The sequence below is a fragment of the Bos javanicus genome, chromosome 3, assembly GCF_032452875.1.
Source record: "Bos javanicus breed banteng chromosome 3, ARS-OSU_banteng_1.0, whole genome shotgun sequence".
In the NCBI taxonomy this organism is placed as follows: Eukaryota; Metazoa; Chordata; class Mammalia; order Artiodactyla; family Bovidae; genus Bos; species Bos javanicus.
In genome coordinates, this window is record NC_083870.1 from 85,161,950 (window position 1) to 85,184,774 (window position 22,825).

The 22,825-nt window shown below is 40.8% G+C and overlaps 1 long non-coding RNA gene across 1 annotated transcript in view; it reads left to right on the top strand.

The window, feature by feature from the left end:
• LOC133244508 (uncharacterized) overlaps positions 1-22,825 on the top strand; it is a 164,641-nt gene that overhangs the window by 127,373 nt on the left and 14,443 nt on the right. The window contains exon 2 of the long non-coding RNA XR_009735427.1: positions 20,696-20,775. This is a non-coding gene — a long non-coding RNA (uncharacterized LOC133244508). The remainder of the gene's footprint in view (positions 1-20,695; positions 20,776-22,825) is intronic.

Consider the following 22,825-nt stretch of genomic DNA (forward strand, 5'->3'; position numbering starts at 1 on the left):
TCTCTTGTGTTGTTGGAAGAGGGTGTTTGCTATGACCAGTGCATTTTCTTGGTAAAATTCTATTAGTCTTTGCCCTGCTTCATTCCCTATTCCAAGGCCAAATTTGCCTGTTACTCCAGGTGTTTCTTGACTTCATACTTTTGCATTCCAGTCCCCTATAATGAAAAGGACATCTTTTTTGGGATGTTAGTTCTTAAAGGTCTTTTAGGTCTTCATAGAACCATTCAACTTCAGCTTCTTCAGTGTTACTGGTTGGGGCATAGACTTGGATTACTCTAATATTGAATGGTTTGCCTTGGAAATGAACAAAGGACAGAAATTGTATGGACCTAACAGAGGCAGAAGATATTAAGAAGAGATGGCAAAAATACACAGGGGAACAGTACAAAAAAGAGCTTCACGACCCAGATAATTATGATGGTGTGATCACTCACCTAGAGCCAGATATCCTGGAATGGAAGTCAAGTGGGCCTTAGGAAGCATCACTACGAACAAAGCTAGTGGAGGTGATAGAATTCCAGTTGAGCTCTTTCAAATCCTGAAAGATGATGCTGTGAAAGTGCTACACTCAATATGTCAGCAAATTTGGAAAACTCAGCAGTGGCCGCAGGACTGGAAAAGGTCAGTTTACATTCCAATCCCAAAGAAAGACAATGCCAAAGAATGATCAAACTACCGCACAATCGTACTCATCTCACACACTAGTAAAGTAATGCTCAAAATTCTCCAAGCCAGGCTTCAGCAATACGTGAACCGTGAACTTCCTGATGTTCAAGCTGGTTTTAGAAAAGGCAGAGGAACCAGAGACCAAATTGCCAGCATCTGCTGGATCATTGAAAAAGCAAGAGAGTTCCAGAAAAACATCTATTTCTGCTTTATTGACTATGCCAAAGCCTTTGACTGTGTGGATCACAAGAAACTGTGGGAAATTCTGAAAGAGATGGGAATACCAGACCACCTGATCTGCCTCTTGAGAAACCTATATGCAGGTCAGGAAGCAACAGTTAGAACTGGACATGGAACAACAGACTGGTTCCAAATAGGAAAAGGAGTACGTCAAGGCTGTATATTGTCACCCTGCTTATTTAACTTATATACAGAGTACATCATGAGAAACGCTGGGCTGGAAGAAGCACAAGCTGGAATCAAGATTGCCAGGAGAAATATCAATCACGTCAGATATGCAGATGACACCACCCTTATGGCAGAAAGTGAAGAGGAACAAAAAGCCTCTTGATGAAGGTGAAAGAGGAGAGTGAAAAAGTTGGCTTAAAACTCAGCATTCAGAAAACGAAGATCATGTCTTCTGGTCCCATCACTTCATGGGAAATAGATAGAGAAAGAGTGGAAATAGTGTCAGACTTTATTTTTTTGGGCTCCAAAATCACTGCAGATTGTGACTGTAGTCATGAAATTAAAAGACGCTTACTCCTTGGAAGGAAAGTTATGACCAACCTAGATAGCATATTCAAAAGCAGAGACATTACTTTGCTAACAAAGGTCTGTGTAGTCAAGGCTATGGTTTTTCCAGTGGTCATGTATGGATGTGAGAGTTGGACTGTGAAGAAAGCTGAGCACCGAAGAATTGATGCTTTTGAACTGTAGCGTTGGAGAAGACTCTTGAGAGTCTCTTGGACTGCAAGGAGATCCAACCAGTCCATTCTGAAGGAGATCAGCCCTGGGTGTTCTTTGGAAGGAATTATGCTAAAGCTGAAAGTCCAGTACTTTGGCCACCTCATACAAAGAGATGACTCGTTGGAAAAGACTCTGATGCTGGGAGGGACTGGGGGCAGGAGGAGAAGGGGACGACAGAGGTTGAAATGGCTGGATGGCATCACGGACTCGATGGACGTGAGTCTCAGTGAACTCCGGGAGTTGGTGATGGACAGGGAGGCCTGGTGTGCTGCCATTCATGGGGTTGCAAAGAGTCGGACACGACTGAGTGACTGAACTGAACTGAGCTTATTAAAATTGTGAGTGCAATTGTGCAGCAGTTTGAGCATTCTTTGCATTGCCTTTCTTTGGGATTGGAAAACTGACCTTTTCCAGCCCTGTGACCACTGCTGCGTTTTCCAAATCTGCTGACATATTGAGTGCAGCACTTTCACAGCAACATCTTTCAGGATTTGAAAGAACTCAACTGGAATTCCATCACCTCCATTAGCTTTGTTCATAGTGATGCTTCCTAAGGCCCACTTGATGTCACATTCCAGGATGTCTGGCTCTAGGTTTGTGGTCACACCATCATGATTATCTGTGTCATGAAGATCTTTTTTGTATAGTTCTTCCGTGTATTCTTGCCACCTCTTCTTAATATCATCTTCTTCTGTTAGGTCCATACCATTCCTGTCCTTTATTAGCCTATCTTTGCATGAAATGTTCCCTTGGTATTTCTAATTTTCTTGAAGAGATCTCTAGTCTTTCCCATTCTATTATTTCCTCCTATTTCTTTACATTGATTGCTGAGGAAGGCTTTCCTATTTCTCCTTGCTATTCTTTGGAACTCTGAATTCAAATGGGTGTATCTTTACTTTTCTTCTTTGCTTTTCGCTTTTCTTCTTTTCACAGATATTTGTAAGGGCTCCTCAGACAGACATTTTGCTTTTTTGTATTTCTTTTTCTTGGGGATGGTCTTGATTCCTGTCTCCTGTACAGTGTCACAAACCTCCGTCCATAGTCTATCAGGCACTCTATCTATCAGATCTAGGCCCTTAAATCTATTTCTCACTTCCACTGAATAATCATAAGGGATTTGATTTAGGTCATACCTGAAAGGTCTAGTGGTTTCCCCTACTTTCTTCAATTTCAGTCTGAATTTGGCAATAAGAAGTTCATGATTTGAGCCACAGTCAGCTCCTGGTCTTTTTTTTGCTGACTGTATAGAACTTCTCTATCTTTGGCTGCAAAGAATATAGTCAATCTGATTTCAGTTTTGGCCATCTGGTGATGTCCATGTGTAGAGTCTTTTCTTGTGTTGTTGGGAGAGGGTGTTTGCTATGACCAGTGCATTTTCTTGACAGAACTCTATTGGCCTTTGAACTGCTTCATTCTGTATTCCTAGGCCAAATTTGCCTGTTACTCCAGGTGTTTCTTGACTTCCCACTTTTACATTCCAGTCCCCTATAATGAAAAGGACATCTTTTGGGTCTTCATAGAACCGTTCAACTTCAGCTTTCAGCATTACTGGTTGGGGCATAGACTTGGATTACCATGATATTAAATGGTTTGCCTTGGAAACGCACAGAGATCATTCTGTCATCTTTGAGATTGCATCCAAGTACTGCATTTCAGACTCTTTTGTTGACCATGATGGCTACTCCATTTCTTCTAATGGATTCCTGTCCACAGTAGTAGATATAATGGTCATCTGAGGTAAATTCACCCATTCCAGTCCATTTTAGTTCGCTGATTCCTAGAATGTCAATGTTTACTCTTGCCATCTATTTGACCACTTCCAATTTACCTTGATTCATGGACCTAACATTCCAGGTTCCTATGCAATATTGCTCTTTGCAGCATCAGATCTTGCTTCTATCACCAGTCACATCCACAACTGGGTGTTGTTTTTGCTTTTGCTCTGTCCCTTCATTCTTTCTGGAGTTATTTCTCCACTGATCTCCAGTAGCATATTCAGTTCAGTTCAGTTCAGTCGCTCAGTTGTGTCTGACTCTTTGCAACTCCATGAATCGCAGCATGCCAGACCTCCCTGTCCATCACCAACTCCCGGAGTTCACTGAGACTCACGTCCATCAGGTCAGTGGTGCCATCCAGCCATCTCATCCTCTGTCATGCCCTTCTCCTCCTGCCCCCAATCCCTCCCAGCATCAGAGTCTTTTCCAATGAGTCATCTCTTCGTATGAGGTGGCCAAAGTACTGAAGTTTCAGCTTTAGCATCATTCCTTCCAAAGAACACCCAGGGCTGATTTCATTTAGAATGGACTGGTTGGATCTCCTTGCAGTCCAAGGGACTCTCAAGAGTCTTCTCCAACACCACAGTTCAAAATGGGCAAAATTTGAAACACTGACAACACAAAATGCTGATGAGGATGTGGAGCAATGGGAACTCTCATTCATTGCTGGTGAGAATGCAAATGGTACAGTCATCTTGGAGGACAGTTTTGCAGTTCCTTACAAAATTAAACATGCTCTTACCACATGATCTGGCAATCATACTCTTTGGAGTTTAATTAAAAAAGTTGAAAATTCATGTCTACAGGAAAGCCTGCCCACAGATATTTATAGCAGCTTGATTCATAATTGCCAAAACTTGGAAGCAACTAAGATGTCCTTCAGTAGTTGAATGGATAAGTAAACTGTGGTATTCCCAGATAATGTAATATTATTCAACACTAAATAATTGAGGTATCATGCTGTAAACATGCATGGAGGAAACTTACATGTATACTGTCAAGTAAAAAAAGGCAAAAAAGGCTATATACTGGGTGATTCCAACTATGTGATATTCTGGAAAAGGCAAAACTATGGATACAGTGTAGAAATCAATGGTTGCAAGGGTTAAGGGCTAGGGAGGCATTAATAGGATGAAAAATAAGACTTTTAGGGCAGTGGAACTATTTTGTATGATGCTATCATGGTGGATACATGTCATTATATGTTTGCCAAAACCTGTAGACTGTACCACACCATGAGTGGATCCTAATGTAAACTGCAGACTTTAGGTTGTAACAATGTTTGTTCACTGGTTGTAACAAATGTACCATTCCCGTGCAGGTTGTTGATGGTGAGAGAGCCTGTGGGGGTGTGGGGCAGGAGATATATGTGAAATCTCTTTACCTGCCTCTCTATATTGCTGTGTACCTCTAACTATGCCAAAAATAAAGTCTATTAAAGAATTTAAAAAATTATTGAACATCCATTGTAGTTTAGATACTTTAAATGTAGTACTTGGGATTCAATGACAGTCCCTTCCCTCATGGACCTTGGAAGTGCCAACCTAAAGGTTATGTGAGGCATGATCAAAGAGTCCTAAAAATTTTCAGGGTCGGGGAGCAGTAAGAGTTGAAAGGGCTTTACTGGTAGTCAGGAGTGGATTTTCATTTTGACTGTGCAATTTATAGGCACAATTTGGGCAAATTTTCAAGCCTCAATCGCTCAGTTGCAAGAAGGAGATAAAAATATTTCTCTTGTATAATTTCCTGAGGATTAACTGATAACTGTAAGGGGAAGGTTGCACCTGACACATAGTAGGTGCTTACCAGATACGTTGCCCTTTCTTTTCTTCTGTGTGCCATTCCACTTGGGCAAACAGAAGGGAAATGTGGCTCAGTGAGCGCTGGATGATCCTTTACTAATGCGTAGTGTACATACCTTAGAGTTTGCCTGGCTCTGGCAGTTCCCCCTATAATCTTCCCAAATTGCACATGTTCTTTGCAGACTATTAGACATAGACTAAACATTCATTCTCCGCTTCCATCTACCTTTTTCTTGGGCTTTTCATATTTACTCTCTCCTCTTGCCCTCGGCTGAAAAACTGACTCTGTAAGAAATTTCCCACATAAAATGCTCTTCTTTTTAACAAAGAAAATAGATGCTTTTGACAACTGCACATCATTATTATAGTTATACTACGTATAATATTCCTAACATCTGCTCCTTTGTCAGCTTCCCAAGGCATAACTGACTAATAACATGATGAACTGATACAAAATCCACTGTGTCGGTTTCATGCACAGCTCTGCTTTGGGGTGAAGGCACTGGAGGTCAGAGCTGAGTATTCATTTTAGTATAAGCCTCAATGGAGATCGAATTATGTAAGCCAGACAGGAAATGTGTGCCATTCTTGGAACCCAGGCTGGACTAGATTCCCTTCTTCTTTGTTCCCACAGCTCTTTGGGTGTTTGCCCCCAGACAGGATTAAATCCTCTGGGCTCTGGAATCTGACGGCCAGGTTTAGAGCCAAGTACTGTCAGGAAAGCATGCCGGCTCCGTGCTAAGTTGCTTATCTGTTTTGTGCCCTAGTTTTCTCATCTGTGACATGGGCTTTAATAATAGTACTCATGTCCCATGGTTGAGGTGAGGATTGAGTGAATAAATGCATAAGAACCACTTGTGCTTGGTACTGCTGTAAGTGCCTCCTATGCATGAATTCATTCAATCCTCACAATAACCATATAGGCGATTGCTATTATTAAAAGTGCTCAAAAATACTTATTATGTTTTCCTATGTCCAAGAAGTTATCATACCAAATTGTAGATATATGTTTACCTGTCTGTTTACCCCACTAACTGGTGAGGTTTTGATGACAGGAAATGTGTCTTGTTTGTTGCAGTTTCATCAGAATCTAGCACTGGGCTTGCACATAGTACGATGTTTAATATTTGTTTAAAAATAACAACATGGATGTCTCGATAGAAACATTTTTCTATTTACACCATACTACTTCAGGCCCCATACAATTTCTCAATCAATGGGTTAGAGTGGTGTATTGGGTTAGCCAAAAACTTCATTTGGGCTTTTCCATAAGATGTTATGGAAAATGCAAAAGAACTTTTTTTGAGCAGTGACGATATTGTCATGCTGAAACTTCCCTTATTCAAAAGTGCCAGGTACTGAACGCAAAGGTTAAACAGTGTGTATGAAGAACTGCCTACCTAGAACAGCATTCCTAAGTCATGGTGGCACACCTAGGCGGGCCGCTAAATTGGAATTTCAGGGTCAGGAATGGTTACTAGAGAAAGTGGCATCCAAGCTGGGATACAAAGGGCAAGTGAGAATTATTCAGGGGCCACTTGGGCATGGAGGGTCCTGGCCAGCATGTATACCACCCAGAGGAGAGAGAAGCTTGAGAACTGAGGGATTTGCAACTCATTTGTTACGATCGCAGTTGAGTGAGAGAAAAGAGTGTCTCTAGATGAGTATTCAGGGTTTAGGTCTAGAGGGTCTTGCTAGAAATTACAAGAGTGGGCTTTCTAATATGGGCAGTGGAAAAATCACTAAGGGAGTTTTAATAAGGGTGAGGGCATGAGAAAGTATTGTTTATAGAATAAGCTTTCTGACTACAGTGTGAAGAATGGGTAGAGAAAGAAAGACAAAAGGCAATGAGGCCACATAGGAAATTATTGCAATAAAGTGGCAAGAGATGATAACGACTCATGAATATGGTACTCTTAGGGATGGAGAAGAGAAGATAGATTCTAGAGACATTTTAGAGGCTTAATATATGGAGCTCTATAACTCCAGTACTTTGGCCACCTCATGCGAAGAGTTGACTCATTGGAAAAGACTGATGCTGGGAGGGATTGGGGGCAAGAGGAGAAGGGGACGACAGAGGATGAGATGGCTGGATGGCATCACTGACTCGATGGACGTGAGTCTGAGTGAACTCCTGGAGGTGGTGATGGACAGGGAGTCCTGGCGTGCTGTGATTCATAGGGTTACAAAGAGTCGGACACGACTGAGCGACCGATCTGATCTGATGATTTATTGGATATAAGGAGTAAGAAAGAGGTGAAGCATACAGGTTTAAGCAATTGGATAATGTGGGTGTTATTAATTAAGTTAAGAGGAGAGGAGTGTGTTTTTTGGGAAAGAAAATAAATTCAGTTTAGGACATGGTCCATCCAATCAAGATGAAAATCTGGAGATAGTAACACCAAAGCCAAGGGAGGAAGGCTTTCCTAGGAGGAATGAGTGATCAAAATACAGATATTGCCAATAAGTCAAACAAATTAGAAAAGTATACCAGGGAGATCCATGTTTCAGTTAGGATAAAAAATTGTAGCATTATTAAACAGGTTAAAGATGCAAAAGGGTAAGGTTTCCATGGAGAAGGGTTTCTAGTGAAGAGGTTTGGGAGAGAGGGGGGGATAGTAAAAAAAAAAAAAAAAAAGGTCTGTAGAAAGTTAAACAGCAATATCTTTAATATTTGTAGAATGCTTAATATGTACCTTGGAAAGTGCCTTACCAGTTTGTGAATTTAATACTCTCACTATCCCCTGAAATTGGCACTCTCATAAGGCCTCTTGTACAGATGAGAAAATTGAGGTTCTGATGGGTTAAACAAATCTCCATAAGATCATATAGCAAATGACAGAGCCAAGATTTGAATACAGACCTTGATTCAGAATCCAGTTCATAATTACCAGCTGTGCTATCTAGATGTCACATACAAAACACTATGAAGAGTAGGGTATAGGAGATAGTAGATGGCCACAAAGACTTGAATCTTTGAGAGTTTGACCTTGTGGATTGCATTATTTGGGAACTGTTGCTGGTTGCCTTCTGAGTAGGTTTAACCAATGGGAGACTGGTGACCAAAAGGAGAGAAGTCTCTCCTGTATTGGTGCCCCAAATCTGGCAATAGCTGCAACCCTCCAGCCAGGCCTTCCTCCTTTAGGGCTTCAGTCCTCATCTCTTAGCTCTGGCAGAAACTGTTGCTCTTTCTTTCATCTGTAAGTGGGGAGTGACTGCTTCCAGCTCTTGCTGGCCTCTTGGTACTTCATCATCCTTTGTTTACTCCCTTAGCTCTCCCTACACCTTTCTAAATACGGGTTCACTAGAATCACCCCATTTGAATTTTTTGGAAATGAATTATGTTTTCCAGAATGATAGAGACAGTAGCTAAGGGGTTATGGGGACATGAAGACTGAAAGGTTTAACTGGCTGCAAAGCCTATATGCTCCATCACCATAAATAACAATGATGAGAGTTCTAACACACAGTTGTTGGCACTTTACAATTTGCAAAGTGCTTGCACATAAATTATATCATCTGAGTCCAGAAAAAATCCCAAATAGTAAGTTCTATTATTTACCTTTTAGGCAGGCAAACTGAGGCTCAGAAAAGTTAATTTGCCCAAGGTCTCCCAGGTGACAGAGCTGCGCTTCCAGAGTGAGGCCTCCTGAGATCAAGACCAGCATTCTTTCTATCGTTCCTTGTCTGCTTTTCATTAGTTAGTGAGAGGACAGGATGCCTTTCCCGTATAAAGCCTCTTGCAGTGGGCAGGCAAAGAACGTCTAAATCATGTCAGGAATCCCCAAGGACTCCATGTGTTTCACACATAGCTAGTTTCACAAGAAACAGAACTTTCCTCCACCTCCTGGGACCTGTCTCACTGTGTGCAGGTTGATGAAGACTCATAAAGCGTGCCAACTTTACGAACAGCATTGGGATAGCGTGGAAACTGATAAAGGCCTCAAGGGACTGAAAATAACTGGACAAAGTACTAAAAATCACCCCACAATACCAACACATCATGCTGATGATTTCATTGAGCTTATTCCTTGGGTCTAAGGCCCTTTCCCGATATATCTGACATCTCCCATATGAATGCTATGTATTTCTCAGGTTCTGTACTGTAGATTCAGATTCCATAAGCATCTTCTGAGGGCCTACTCTGTGCCAGATGTTTCCATATGCATGATTTCCTTTTAATTCCCTGTAGCCCAGACAGGTGAGGCCACCTTTGCTGAAGTCCACAGGGCTGTTGAGTGAGAAGGTGGAGTAAAACCCTAGCCTCCTGGTTCTTTTCATAGTCTATTTCCCTCAATTCTGCTGCCACAGGTTGGAAAGTCAGTCTTCTAGTTTCTTCCCCTTTATTTTCCTTTCCTTAAGTCCTGTTAAAACTTAAAGTGGAATCAAGTCCATGGTGTTGAATCTGTTAACTCAGTCTGGGGGTGTATGGAAAGGACTCTGTTGAATAAATAGGGAACAGAGCTGGTGACCTGGGGATTCGTGTTTTTCCAAAACCAAGGCTTGTCTCATCCTTCCCTAGATGCCGATAGAGAAAGGAAGAGATCTAAACGTATTTTTTTGGATTAGGAGGAAATTGGCCTGGAAAACCTCTCCACTAAAAGTAGCTTTTGAGAGATTGTGTTCTGATCCAGCGCTCCAATCCAGGAATGACTGTGACTGACAATTGATATATACTAGCTATTGTTCTTTTTAGTATTGTTTGTTGCTTAAAAATTATCAACATAGAGTACCAGCCTCAGGGTTTATATTCTTAAAAACTAATGATTCCAGACAGTCACTCTCAATGGAAGCCTTCAATTTTTAAATGTGACAATAACAGCCTGAATTAGGTAGTGGGAATGGGATAATGCAGAGAAGATGACTTGAATAAACTCCTAGACCTTTAGTATGAGGGCTTCCCTGGTGGCTCAGACAGTAAAGCATCTGCCTTTAGTACGGGAGATCTGGGTTTGATCCCTAGGTCGGGAAGATCCCCTGGAGAAGGAAATGGCAACCCACTCCAGTACTCTTGCCTGGAAAATTCCATGGACGGAGGTGCCTGGTAAGCTGCAGTCCATGGGGTAGCAAAGAGTCAGACATGACTGAGCGACTTCAGTTTCTTTCTTAGTATGAAGTTTAAGACTTCTCACTTTGACCCAAACTTCCTCTCTTGCCATATAACTTGCTTATGATTCTCCCTCATGCAACCTGGGTTAAAGTCACACCAAATTGCTCAGACTCGTTGAATATATCTTACTTTCATGCCTCTGTGAGATTTTCTTGCAAAGAACTTCCATCCTTTTCCATTTGAGGAATGTCTGTGTTTATTTTAGGACCTAATTCAAAAATCATCTTTCTGGAACCTTCTATGACCTTCTCATCTAATCTCTGTGGTAGAACTGATCACTTCTCTTCCTGTACTCTGTAAATAATGATGTTTTACCTTTGGTGCAGAGCCTATCCCTTTATAGAAAGAAAGCTGTCTATATTCCCAATGCTCTGATAAGCTCTCTTCAGGGAACATGGCTGTACCAGAGTGGGCACTCAGGGGAAGTTGAGGCCCGAGTAAGGGGCTGAATTCTCATTCAGCATTGAGGAGTCTTGGATTTGATCATTCTCTGATCCTTACAAAGCTTTCCAGATTGTGGTTACACAACAGCAATTTATATCTCTGCTTTCAGATAGGACCAAGCTTTGGCTGGGTGCCTAACAATATAGTGGACGCAAATTAACAGCAGAGCAATTTACAGTCTGTCATGTCTTATTGCCTAATGAATTTGTCAAAAATCATATTACTCTGAAAATTATGGCAAGCAGGGTCCATGGGACCTAGGTCTTTAAGAGCAAGGTTGATCCAGCCTCACTCAAGCAAAACTGGCTTCCTATCTTCCTCTTGTGAATGTGGACACCAGAATCTCTGAGCACTTGTGTTTATTATAAAATCTCTGTTGACATTCACTTTGCATTAGGGCTACCACAGATGACCTTGGCCAGTTCGCAAATCCCCAACCCCAGTCCACCTGCTGTCAGAGCCAAATAGGATTTAGGAGTCTCCCTTAAACTCCTGATTCTGTGCTAATATGATGTCATCCAGTCCTGGCTTATGCTCACCCCAGACTTTATTACTCATTTTTCAAACAAAGCTAAAGCCCTGTCCTCTGTTTTGAGGGCATCAAGCAGGACCCCTTTTTGCTCTGCACCAACTTCTCCCTCATCTTTCTTCTTCCCGTTTCCTTCCTTTTCCCCTATTCATTTGTTCCCTAAACCTCTCCTAACCTTTGTACCCCTCTGTTTCTCAATATGTCTGAGAACTCTTTGCTGTTTTACAGGATAAAGAATCAGATAGATTCAGATTTCCCTGGATGTTACTTTCCTTATTTGTAAAATGAGATTAATAACAGCTAACCTACTGGGCTCATGTGAGTATTAGGGTGTCTGGTATCCATCCATCTATCCATACACCCATCCATCCATCTATCCATTCATCCATTTAAAACACACTCATTCACTTTTTAAATATTGTTTAAGTATCTAAAATGGGTCTGGTCTGATGCTTGTCATTTAGAATATGTATCTGATCTCTAGACTTCATTGTCAAGGACCTTGGAGCCTATTGGAAGGATGCTCAAATAGCTAAGAACTAAGGTGGGAAGCTCAGTGATTAAGACATGCTCAGCCAAGACAACAGTTTCATAGCGATCTTCAGAGGGCTCCTGGGAGGTGTGTGCAGAGCTGGCAGAGCTCTGTTCTTGGGGGAACGCTGCCCTTAGGTTTGAGGCCATAACAATACTAAAAAATGATGGCACTGCTGGTGCCAAAGGCAGCACTGGCAACAGTGTCTCTGATCATTATTATCAACTTTCTCTGTCAGTTACCTCTATTCTTTTCTTTCCTGCTTCTCTTTCAGTTTTTTTCTGCATGTTTCTCTCTTTCTCTCTCTCTCTTTTTAACTTTGCATCTCTGTATTTCTTTTTTCACCCCCTGTATGTTTTATAATTCTTTTGGAAGCATCTAACTATGGATGAACTGATGACTGATTAAAACACAACTGGATCTTTTTATTACCTGCTTTTCCTAAGGAAAAATTGCCCCAATGGCATGTGACCATATGGAAGAGCCACAGCTGGGTTGCAAACTGGTGGGGGCTGTCCCATAGAGGTGCAAATGCCCCTAGGCAGCTCCTGGGCTCATCCCGTGATCTATTTGGTCAGCCAAATGGAAGCAGGCCAGCCGCGTAACAGTTAACTGTGATTCCCCCCCATTTCATTTCAAGCTCTTTGTTCCATGCAACCAAAAAACTAATGGCTGGCGAATTTATTATGACCCTTTGTTTGGCTTGTGGAATAAACCGATTCTTCCCCTTTCTATGTTCTGACTCCCCCTTTTGTCTGCAATTTTATTTTACAGTTCTTTTTGTACACATCCAACACATGCTGAGGTTATTGAAAAGCACAAATTACACAGAATTCAATTTGCATATCTATTGAGGGTCCAATCCCAGAGTCCTTAGTCAGGCAAAATGCCCATTGACTCTTACCTCCTTTATTCTGCTCCTTCTTGGCACCAAAACCCATAGGCTAGCCCTCTGCTGCTTCCAGCAGATCCAGCAAAAGGCCTTCGCAAATGGAGTAAGCAGTCACACTGCAAAGCATAATGGGGTGGACTTTCACAAAGTTGCAAAACGTTACTCAGTATCTTAGCGGACAAGGTGCAGAAGGAGAGATCAGAGGACAGCAAAGTGGGACCAGTTTAGTGCTCGTGTGACTGGAGAAGTAGAGGAGCTGGAGTCGCTCAGGGTCGCATGCGAATCCCTGCTCTGCCAATCACTTGTCTTTAAAAAAAATTAAACTTTTTATTTTGAGATACTTGTAGGTTCACCCCCAGTTGTCTGAGAAAACAGCTCTATCTCATGTACCCTCTACCCCATTTCTCCCATTGGTTGCTTTTGACCTTGGATTGCTCAGGCAGTAAAGAATCTGCCTGCAATGCAAGAGACCTGAGTTTGATCCCTGGGTTGGGAAGATACCCTGAAGAAGGGAATGGCTACCCACTCCAGTATTCTTGCCTGGGAAATCCCATTGACAGAGGAGCCTGGTGGGCTACAGTCCATGGGGTCGCGAAAAGTCAGATATGACTGAGTGACTAACATTTTTCTTTTCAAGTTACTTAATATACCTAGGTCTCATTTTTCTCATCTGTAAAATGGGAATAATAATAGTATACACTACATGAGACTGTTTTGAAGATCATCTGAAATAATGTCCATAAGACCTCCTAACATAGCACTGGTACTTAGCCTGTTCTCAATAAACAGATAATCTCCTTAGATGAAATGAGGGTAGCCAAATAATTCTGATTAATGGAGGAATATTGACCTTGAGGGGCTTTCCTAGTGGGTCAGCAGTAAAAAATCTGACTACCAATGCAGGAGATGCAGATTTGGTCCCTGGTCTGGGAAGATCCCCTGGAGTAGGAAATGGAAACCCACTCCAGTATTCTTGACTGGGAAATCTCATGGACAGAGAAGCCTGGTGGGCTATGGTCCATGGGGTTGCAAAGAGTCAGACAGGACTTAGCCACTAAACAACAACAACATTGACTTGGAGAGTCTATGGCAGTATGTATTCACTGTTTTAATGTAAAGCCTATCAGGAAAAATAATATTTATTTTTAAAGTTTTATTTAAGAAGAATGTTTTTATAGAAAAAATTAGAAAATATTTTAACATAAAATAAACTATAATCTTACTGTTAAAATTATTACCAATGTTTTATTGTGTTTCCCCCATAGTTATGCTTTAAATAAGAAAAAATATGATTATATCTCTCATATGTAGCACATTAGATTCTGTGTCTAATGCACTCAGTGCTCAGTCATGTCTGACTCTTAGCGACCCAATGGACTGTAGCCAACCAGGCCCCTCTGTCCTTGGAATTTTCCAGGCAAGAATACTAGAAAGTATTGCCTTTTCTGAACCCATGTCTCTTGTGTCTCTTGTATTGGCAGGTGGATTCTTTACTATTGAGCCACCTGGGAAGCCCAGAAAAATCACTATTAAAAAATGCAGCAGTCTGTTTTTGGGCTGTGTGATACTGAGCAGGAAGGAGTGCCACATTTTATTCACTTTTTGGGGGTGTCTGGTGGCCCGCTTTTGGGCAATAAATTTCTTTCCTTTCACTGCTCCTTCTCCTTCAACTTCTTCAATCCTCTGCCATCTCTTTTTCCTGTTCCTCCTTCTTATTCTACTTACAAAGAGATCTGTATTAAGCATCCTTGTAATCCAGTCTTTTTCCTCATCTATGATTATTTCCTCAGCATCCATTTCTAGGAGTGAGTCTTGATGGCTCAAAAGGTCAGCACATTTTATGGCTTTGACATATAGTAAACCACAGTATGATCAGTTATTTAGATTAGTGATTCTTTAATCAGGGTGTATATAAAAAATAATCTGGGGAGCTTTTGAAGCCAATTCTTTCCCAGGCTTGACCTCTGGAGGTTTTTATTCCAGGGATCTGGCACTTTTAAATGCTCCCAGAGGAATTTCATATGCACATCTGGTTGGGTATCGCTGACTGAGAGGAAGATAGAGGTAAAATGTCAACAAAATTTTCAATGACAGGAGGCTGGAAAGAAGAATTAATTAATTGGGTAGTAATATGTTTTCCCCAAGGTGTCCATATGCTGGACTAGTAAGGGAATGTGCTTAAGAGACAATATAAATGGAACACCTTTGGTAAGCCCCACACCATGTAGCTACAGCAAGTAGATTATCTGATGGTTGCAACAACACAGGTAGAATGTGTTCTTTTATTCTACAGTTGAGGGAATTGAAACTCAGGCCAGCATTTGCAGAGGAGGTTTTGAATACAAGTCTTCTTATCTCCAAAGCCCATGCTTTGTGTTTTCTTCACCACAATTTCTCACTGGTGAATTTAAGAGGAATCGATGCAAAGTTATGAACTTGAACCCTCAAATCCAAATGCACAAAAAACACCATTAGGAGATAAGACTTGACTAAAAATCTGTGAGAAAGATTTAAAGCAGCATTTCTCAAAGTTACAGCCCCCAAATCACCCAAACTAGAATTATTGGTGATGGGGGAGATTGTTAGAAAATGCAGATTTTTGGAGCCACATGATAGAATTTGGATCTTTAAGTTGAGATCCAGAAATCTAACAAGCATCCAGGTGATTTTTACATGTACATGTACACTAAAGTCAGAGAACAACGGGCTAAGAGTTTAACTAAACTTGGGTTTAATATAAACCAAAATATTTATATATATTTCTGAAACATTTAATATAATATTTCTGAAAAGACAAATACATCCTGAAGTGAGCCAAATTTACATCAATCAAGGAGCAAACCTACCTGCATTGTTGAAGTCACTTTTGAGCAACTCATTTTAAGGACATTAAAATTTGCAAGGTACCCACTGAAGAGTTGGAGAAGGAAATGGCAAACCAGTGTTCTTGCCTGGAGAATCCCATGGACGGAGAGGCCTGGCAGGTGACAGTCCATAGGGTCGCAGGAGTTGGACATGACTGAGCGACTAAACCACCCTAGAGAAGAGCAGTCAGCTTGGTGGGTGCCCTTAATGCAGTTGAAGGATTGATGATTGCTCAGTCTGGAGGAGAGAAAACTTGATGATCAAATAGCATTGCTATCATCCAGTTCTAGTTAAATAGTGCTCTTTGCAATTTAATGTAAACCAAAACTCAAGTTCTAGGAAAATAAAAATTAGACATTAAACTCACATAACAAAGCATAGATTCCTGCTTTGAATTATTATGCTAAACTACTCTTTAGTATTTTGACTGAATGAAGTAGTCAAAGGGCTTATGGAAATAACTACTTTTTCTTGAGTCTAGTGAAGTTCTGCTTCCATCATGCTATCTATAAAGTTTATTGATAGTTTCTTTTAAAAGTCTAGAATGAGGGTTGGACACTTATTCTAGGACCAAGAGTTTAAAAATTGTGTATAAGCTCTTCACTTAAAACTCTAAGGAAGATCAGTAAAATATTTAAGATAAAAGGTATATATCATAATAGAAAAGATTAATAAGTTGAAATTTATTAAAATTAAGAATTTATGTATATTAAAAGCCCATTAAGACAGTGAATATTCAAGTCACACACTTGGATAGAATTCTATAGAAATGATTTACATCCAGAAGACACAACCAGTTCTTATAGGTCAACCAAACAACAAAAGAAAAATATCACAATTTCAAAATGAGCTAGAGACTTGAACAGTTATTTCATAAGAAGGACAGACAAATGGTCAATAACCATTTGCAAAGTTATTCAACATCATTACTTACCAGCAAAATGCAAATGAAAATCACAATAGTATTTCAGCACACATCCATCTAATTGGCTAAAGTGAGTAATAAAAAATGTTGGTGACAATGTCAACCTCTTACACATTGCTGCTAAAAATGAGAATTGGTATAGATAAGTTGGAAAAATGACTGGCAGAATATACTAAGGATAAACATATGTTTCCTTTAAGACCCCCTAGATAGATATTCCAAAAAAGTGAATGCACATGTGCACCAAAAGACAGGTACAAGAATGTTTTTATAGCAGTTTTATTCATTATAGCCAAATCAAATAACTCAAATGTCTAATGGCAGTGGAAAAGATGAGTGAATTTATGTGATGGAAAAGTACACAGTAATAAAAAAAAGTGACATATTGCTGTACATAATAATATGGACAAATCTCTAGACATGATAATGAATGGAAGAAAGTTGGTTTAGAAGACTGTACACTATTTCATAGTTCCATTTAGTAAAGGTCAAGAATAAACAAAACTAATGGGCGGTGATAGCAGTCTGAAAGTGTTTATCTTTGGAGAGGGGTAGTGGATATTGATTGGGAAGGGTTGTGAGGGAAATTTTCAGTCTTGGAAGTGTTCTTTGTATTGAACTGTATTATGGTTACAAGGATGTGCACATACTCATATATACTTTATATAGATGTAACCTAAGATTTACTATAAAATTTTAGTAATAATAAGAATTAAATATAAAAGAAGGAAACCAGCACTTCTGAAACCATAACATAAGCTATCCACTGTAATAGAGGCTTTTAAGTGACATTGATAAAAATAAAAGGAAAAACTACCACCGTTTATAAAGTGCTAGAGTCTTTAAGTTTGTTACCTCATCTTAAAACCACAATGATCCTATGAGATAGGCATTACTATTTTACAAATGAATAAGCAAACGGAGGGAGGTTAAGTCACTGTCTTGTAGTTTGTGAAGCTAGAGTTCAAAAGCAATTTTATTATACTCTAAATATTTGCCTGTAAACTTTAAGTGTCTTGGAGGATGAAGGCATATCTGTTTAATATACATGTGTATCTCCAGCACCTGGCAAAGGGTCTTGCATAACATTAAGTACAATAAATAGATAGGGTAGATAATTGTTGAATGAATGAGTAAACCATCATGTTCTTCCCCCTTATCACACTAGATCTCTCTCTGCTGGTGACATCAGCATTAGTGAAGATCAAAATATATTTCTTCAGATTTTCCTGGAGTCTAAAAAGCAGCTCAGAGCAAGGAATGCTCATGGAAAGGGAATGTCATGGGAATCCCAGCCAATCATGAGGTGCCTTGAACTGAGGTGCCCCACCTCCCTCCAGCCCCACTCACCTTACTAAAAGGGCCTCCTGCAGATAAGCAATTACACCTGTTCTGTATGGCCTTAGGGCTTGACTTGGACCAGGGCTGATACACAGATGGCAGGCACTGTGTCAGCCCGGCAGGTTGTTAATATTTTGAATATCACCCTAACTTGAGACCAAAGGGCAATAAGCTTCATGGCAGGACTGATCACTGCTTAACACAGAGAAGAAATAACGAACAGCTGAAGATGACATGAACTGCTTCCCGAAGTTGCCATGTTCCCATCAGTGGGGAATGTCAGATTCTTCGGACACATTCTTGCAGATGCTGTAAAGATTAGAATATCAATTGAGAGCATGGACAAGATTTGTGATTTTCAAACTATTTGTTTATTATTCATGGCAAAAACTTTCTGAATGGAAATCTGAGGCAGAAGCTCAGTCCACAGAGAGGTAAAAGACACTGAGATGGTGAGTCAGGCTGAGACTTCTCCTCCTCCCCAGCAGACCCTAGCAGTGCAGCTGGAGACCCCAGGACTGGGGAGCTCATGTTCTGTTCACCAGCGTAACCGAGATCTTCATCTCTGAGATCTCTGAGTCTGTGGAAGTCTCCCCACTTCCACAGGAGTGGGAAGGGAGGGCTGTCACTGTAAGATGGGACTAATGGCATCTCCCCTTCACTATTACAGGAAGCTGAAGATTTCATCTGTTAGGTTGTCCTCACTGTTGAGTAATTTTGTGGTGCCAGAGAGGTGCCCTCACTATGGTCCCCTTCTGGAGGTACTGCCGTGTTCATCACTTCTTTCCCCCTAGTGTGAGAGATTGGACAGAATCTGGGATTCTGTATCAAGGGAATTGGGTTTGGCCCCAGGTTTGCAGTTAAGCAAGTGGTGAAGGCAGGACCTGCAATCACTCTGGAGTGTTTCTTCATCTGCAAAGTGGTGACCGTTGTGCCTGCTCTGCTTCATCGTGATAAGCTGTTGTTGTTCAGTTACTAAGTCATGACTGACAGGGCTGTGGGCCAAATTCAAAAAAAGACATTGAAAATGGTATAACCATGAAATACAATATCAAGTCAGGAAATTAACATCATTCCTTCAAGAGATTTTAAAATACATATGCTTAAGCATCTATATTGTTTGCAAACAGAAAAAGTACTGTGGGTTAACTTAAACTCAACAGTCACAAAACAGATTATGCTAAGTACTGATACTGAAGCTGAAGCTCCAATACTTTGGCCACCTGATGCATAGTGACTCACTGGCAAAGATTCTGATGCTGGGAAAGATTGAGGGCAGGAGAAGCAGGGGATGATAGAGGGTGAGAAGGTTGGATGGCATCATTGACTCAATGGGCATAAGTCTGAGCATACTCCAGGAGATAGTGAAGGACACCGAAGCCTGGTGTGCTACAGTCCATGAGGTTACAAAGAGTCAGACATGACTGAATCCTTGAACAGCAACAACACAGTAGGAAGGGTTGGGACACATTAACTAAACAATAAGTGCTTGCCCCTCTACACAAGCCCTACTTTCCACCTTATAGGATTATTGTGAAGGATGCACGAGTGTGTAAGGAAGGACCATGAATTTGCCAAACAGTTTAAATGCTTTGATTATTATATTCCTACCAAAATCCTTGAGGAACCCCTATTGGCCACCCTTTGTTTTACAGTTGAGGAAGCTGAGGTCCAGAAATTGTAAGCATCCTGCATGTAGTGATCACTGGGCGCTCCAAAATACTTTAGGCAGTGATGACAGGGGAGAGGACTGTATTCTTCTTCTCTGATGTCGTTGGTGAAAAAAAAGGTCCCATAATTTAGGTCAGATGGAGAGTCAGGGAGGGTCTCAGGAGCAGAGAAGTTGATAAATACAGTGGGTCTGGGATGATCTTGAGACTGGCTGGTCTTGCCTCTCATATGTTTAATGGGGTTCCTGCTCTGAGTTATACACTCTGCTAGTTACTGGTGAGACAGCCAATAACACATGGTTCCTGCAATTACAATGCCCTCAGTACTGTGTAAACAGTTTACACTGACAGGTTCTTGCTTTAGCTTCTGCTTCCTTCCACCTCCCTCCTTTTCCTCCCTCAATTCTCATCCTGTAAACAGACCACAGAGACAGAGTTTGGCTATTGTTCCTTCTCTGCCTCATTCTCTATCACCTCACAGTTTGCCTTCCTCTTAGTAGTAATTTCTTGTGTATTTACTGTATGTCAGACTTTGTGCTGCGCATTTTATGTAGACCATCTATTTTAGTCTTCATAACAACATTATGGTAGGTTTAATCTGTTTTTAAAATAGATTTAGTATGTTAAGTAATTTATTCAAAATAGCCCTCTGTGGCTGCTAAGTTTCTAAGCTGGCTTTTAAGACTGGGTCTTTGGACTTCAAGGATATCACACTTAAATGATACAATAACTGCCTTTATTCAGCCTGTGTATATATTTGTCATTGATGTTGATAATCACTTCGTCAGACATTAAGAAGAAAAACATAACCTCTGTAAACCATATTTGAAGAGAGTTGATGTGCTATGCATGTGAGAATTATACACAAAGGTCAGATGTCTTAGAATTATTTATTTTGTATGCAGCAGTAGTAATGGCTACTTATAGGCTATCTTCATTCAGAACCTGTAGAGTTAGAAAAATTGGATTTAAGTCTTGACTGTACCATTTAGTTGATCTGTGACCTTGGAAATTTAATTTTGGTAAGCCTCATCTGTACAATGGGGATTGAACATACAGTAATTACAGCAATTTGAAGTATAGCATAATTTCTAAAAATAGTAAGTGATCAATATAATAAAAATAATTACTATTGTTATTATTATGACCATGACTGAGTCCTTTATGTTTTTCAGATACTCACAGAGGTCTTATAAACAATGCTGTCACTCTTCATTCTTTTCAACTCAATAAATGTAGACTGCATGGAAAGTTGGTGAGTTATTAAACACCGTTAGAAGGGAACATCTTTTCCTTACACTTTGACCTATTTATATTCTTAGTCCCTTTTCTTATGGAATTGCGATATCCTGGGAGAGATGTCAAGATGTTATGAAAAAACTATGTAAGAATAGCTGGGAGTTCTCCCCTTTTTTCCCAGTTAATTTCTCTTCTGCTTAACCACACTATGAGTGTCACCTAAGCCTGCCTCCCACAGTTAATGAGTTATAACTGAAGCTATGCTGCCAGGGTTTTTGTTTTCAGTGCTAGGAAAGCCAGTTTGATCCTCCTATCTATCAGTTCAGGCACTGAACTTGAACTTTTGACTGTCATCTGCCACTATTTTGGGCTTCCCTTGTGGCTCAGCTGGTAAAGAATCTGCCTGCAATGGGGCAGACCTGGGTTCGATCCCGGGGTTGGCAAGATCCCCTGGAGAAGGGAAAGGATACCCGCTCCAGTATTATGGCATGGAGAATTCCATGAACTATACAGTCCACGGGGTTGCAAAGAGTCAGATATGACTGAGCTACTTTCACAATGCCACTATTTTGCTTATTTCTCAATGTGTTCAAGACTCAGGAAGAGAAGAAGGTGCTACACACAGTGGTCTCCCCCAGAGACCCCCCAACAACCACTTTTTAGTTAATTTGGGATAATTTATTAAACAAGTCATGAGACCCACAATGCAAGGGACTGGTAAGTTCAGGCTGAAAGGGATTACAGTGATGTGGGAAAGGCAGGACTTACCCATGGGAAGCCCAGGGTCCCAGATGACAATGGGAATGATGTAAATGAGTCAGTCAAACCAGGAAGGAACAAAACCAGGAACTGTATGGGCTGGAGTTGGTGGGGAGGTGGGTCCTGAGATGTCCAGATGTCTAGAAGGATGGAAAAGATTGGGTAGTTGAAGAATAGTTGGCAGGCCTTCCAGAGAGCAGGAGATAGTGTTAATATCAAGAAAATAACCTGGCCATAGAGTTTGAGACTTTGATTACTGCCTAAAGTGAATGTGGACTTGGTTCACGGGGCCCTAACTTTTGTCATTTATTCACTGAGTGAGCTTGAGGAAGTAAATTTCCCTCTCTGAACTATGGTTTCATCATCCAAAAAATGAGGACAATCATTTTGCCTTTGCCTGGCAGTTGTGAGATCTTGTTGTTTTTCAGCCACTAAGCTGTGTCCAACTCTCGGCGACCCCGTGAACTGCAGCACACCAGGCTTCCCTGTCCTTCACTATCTGCTGGAGTTTGCTGAAACTCATGTCCATAGAGTCAGTGATGCCATCCAGCCATCTCATTTTCTGTCACCCCCTTCTCCTTTGCCTTCAATCTTTCCCAGCATCAGGATTTTTTCCAATGAATTGGCTCTTCACATCAGGTGGCCAAAGTATTGGAGCTTTAGCTTCAACATCAGTCCTTCCAGTGAGTATTCAGGGTTGATTTCCTTTAGGTTTGACTGGTTTGATCTTCTTGCAGTCCAAGGGACTCTCAAGAGTCTTCTCCAGCACCACAATTCGAGAGCATCAATTCTTCAGCGCTCTGCCTTCTTTATGGTTCAACTCTCATATTTGTATATGACTATTGGAAAAACCATAGCTTTGACTAGACAGACCTTTTATGGCAAGGTGATATCTATGCTCTTTAATATGCTGTCTAGGTTTGTCATAGCATTCCTTCCAAGAAGCAAGCATCTTTTTATTTTACGGCTGCAGTCACTGTCCACAGTGATTTTGAAGCCCAAGAAAATAAAATCTGCCACTGTTTCCACTTCTTCCCCTTCTATTTGCCATGAAGTGATGGCACCAGATACCATGATCTTAGTTTTTTGAATGTTGAGTTTCAAACCAGCTTTTTCACTCTCCTCTTTCGGGCTCATCAAGAGGCTCTTTAGTTCCTCTTCACTTTCTGCTATGTTAATGAGACTGGAAAGAAAGCATATAGTCCAGTGCCTGACACATATTAAAAAGCTTAATATATTTCTTTCTGATGACTGAAGAGTAAACTGAGCAGCATGAGAATGAAGTGATTTGCCTGCAGTCAGTGAGT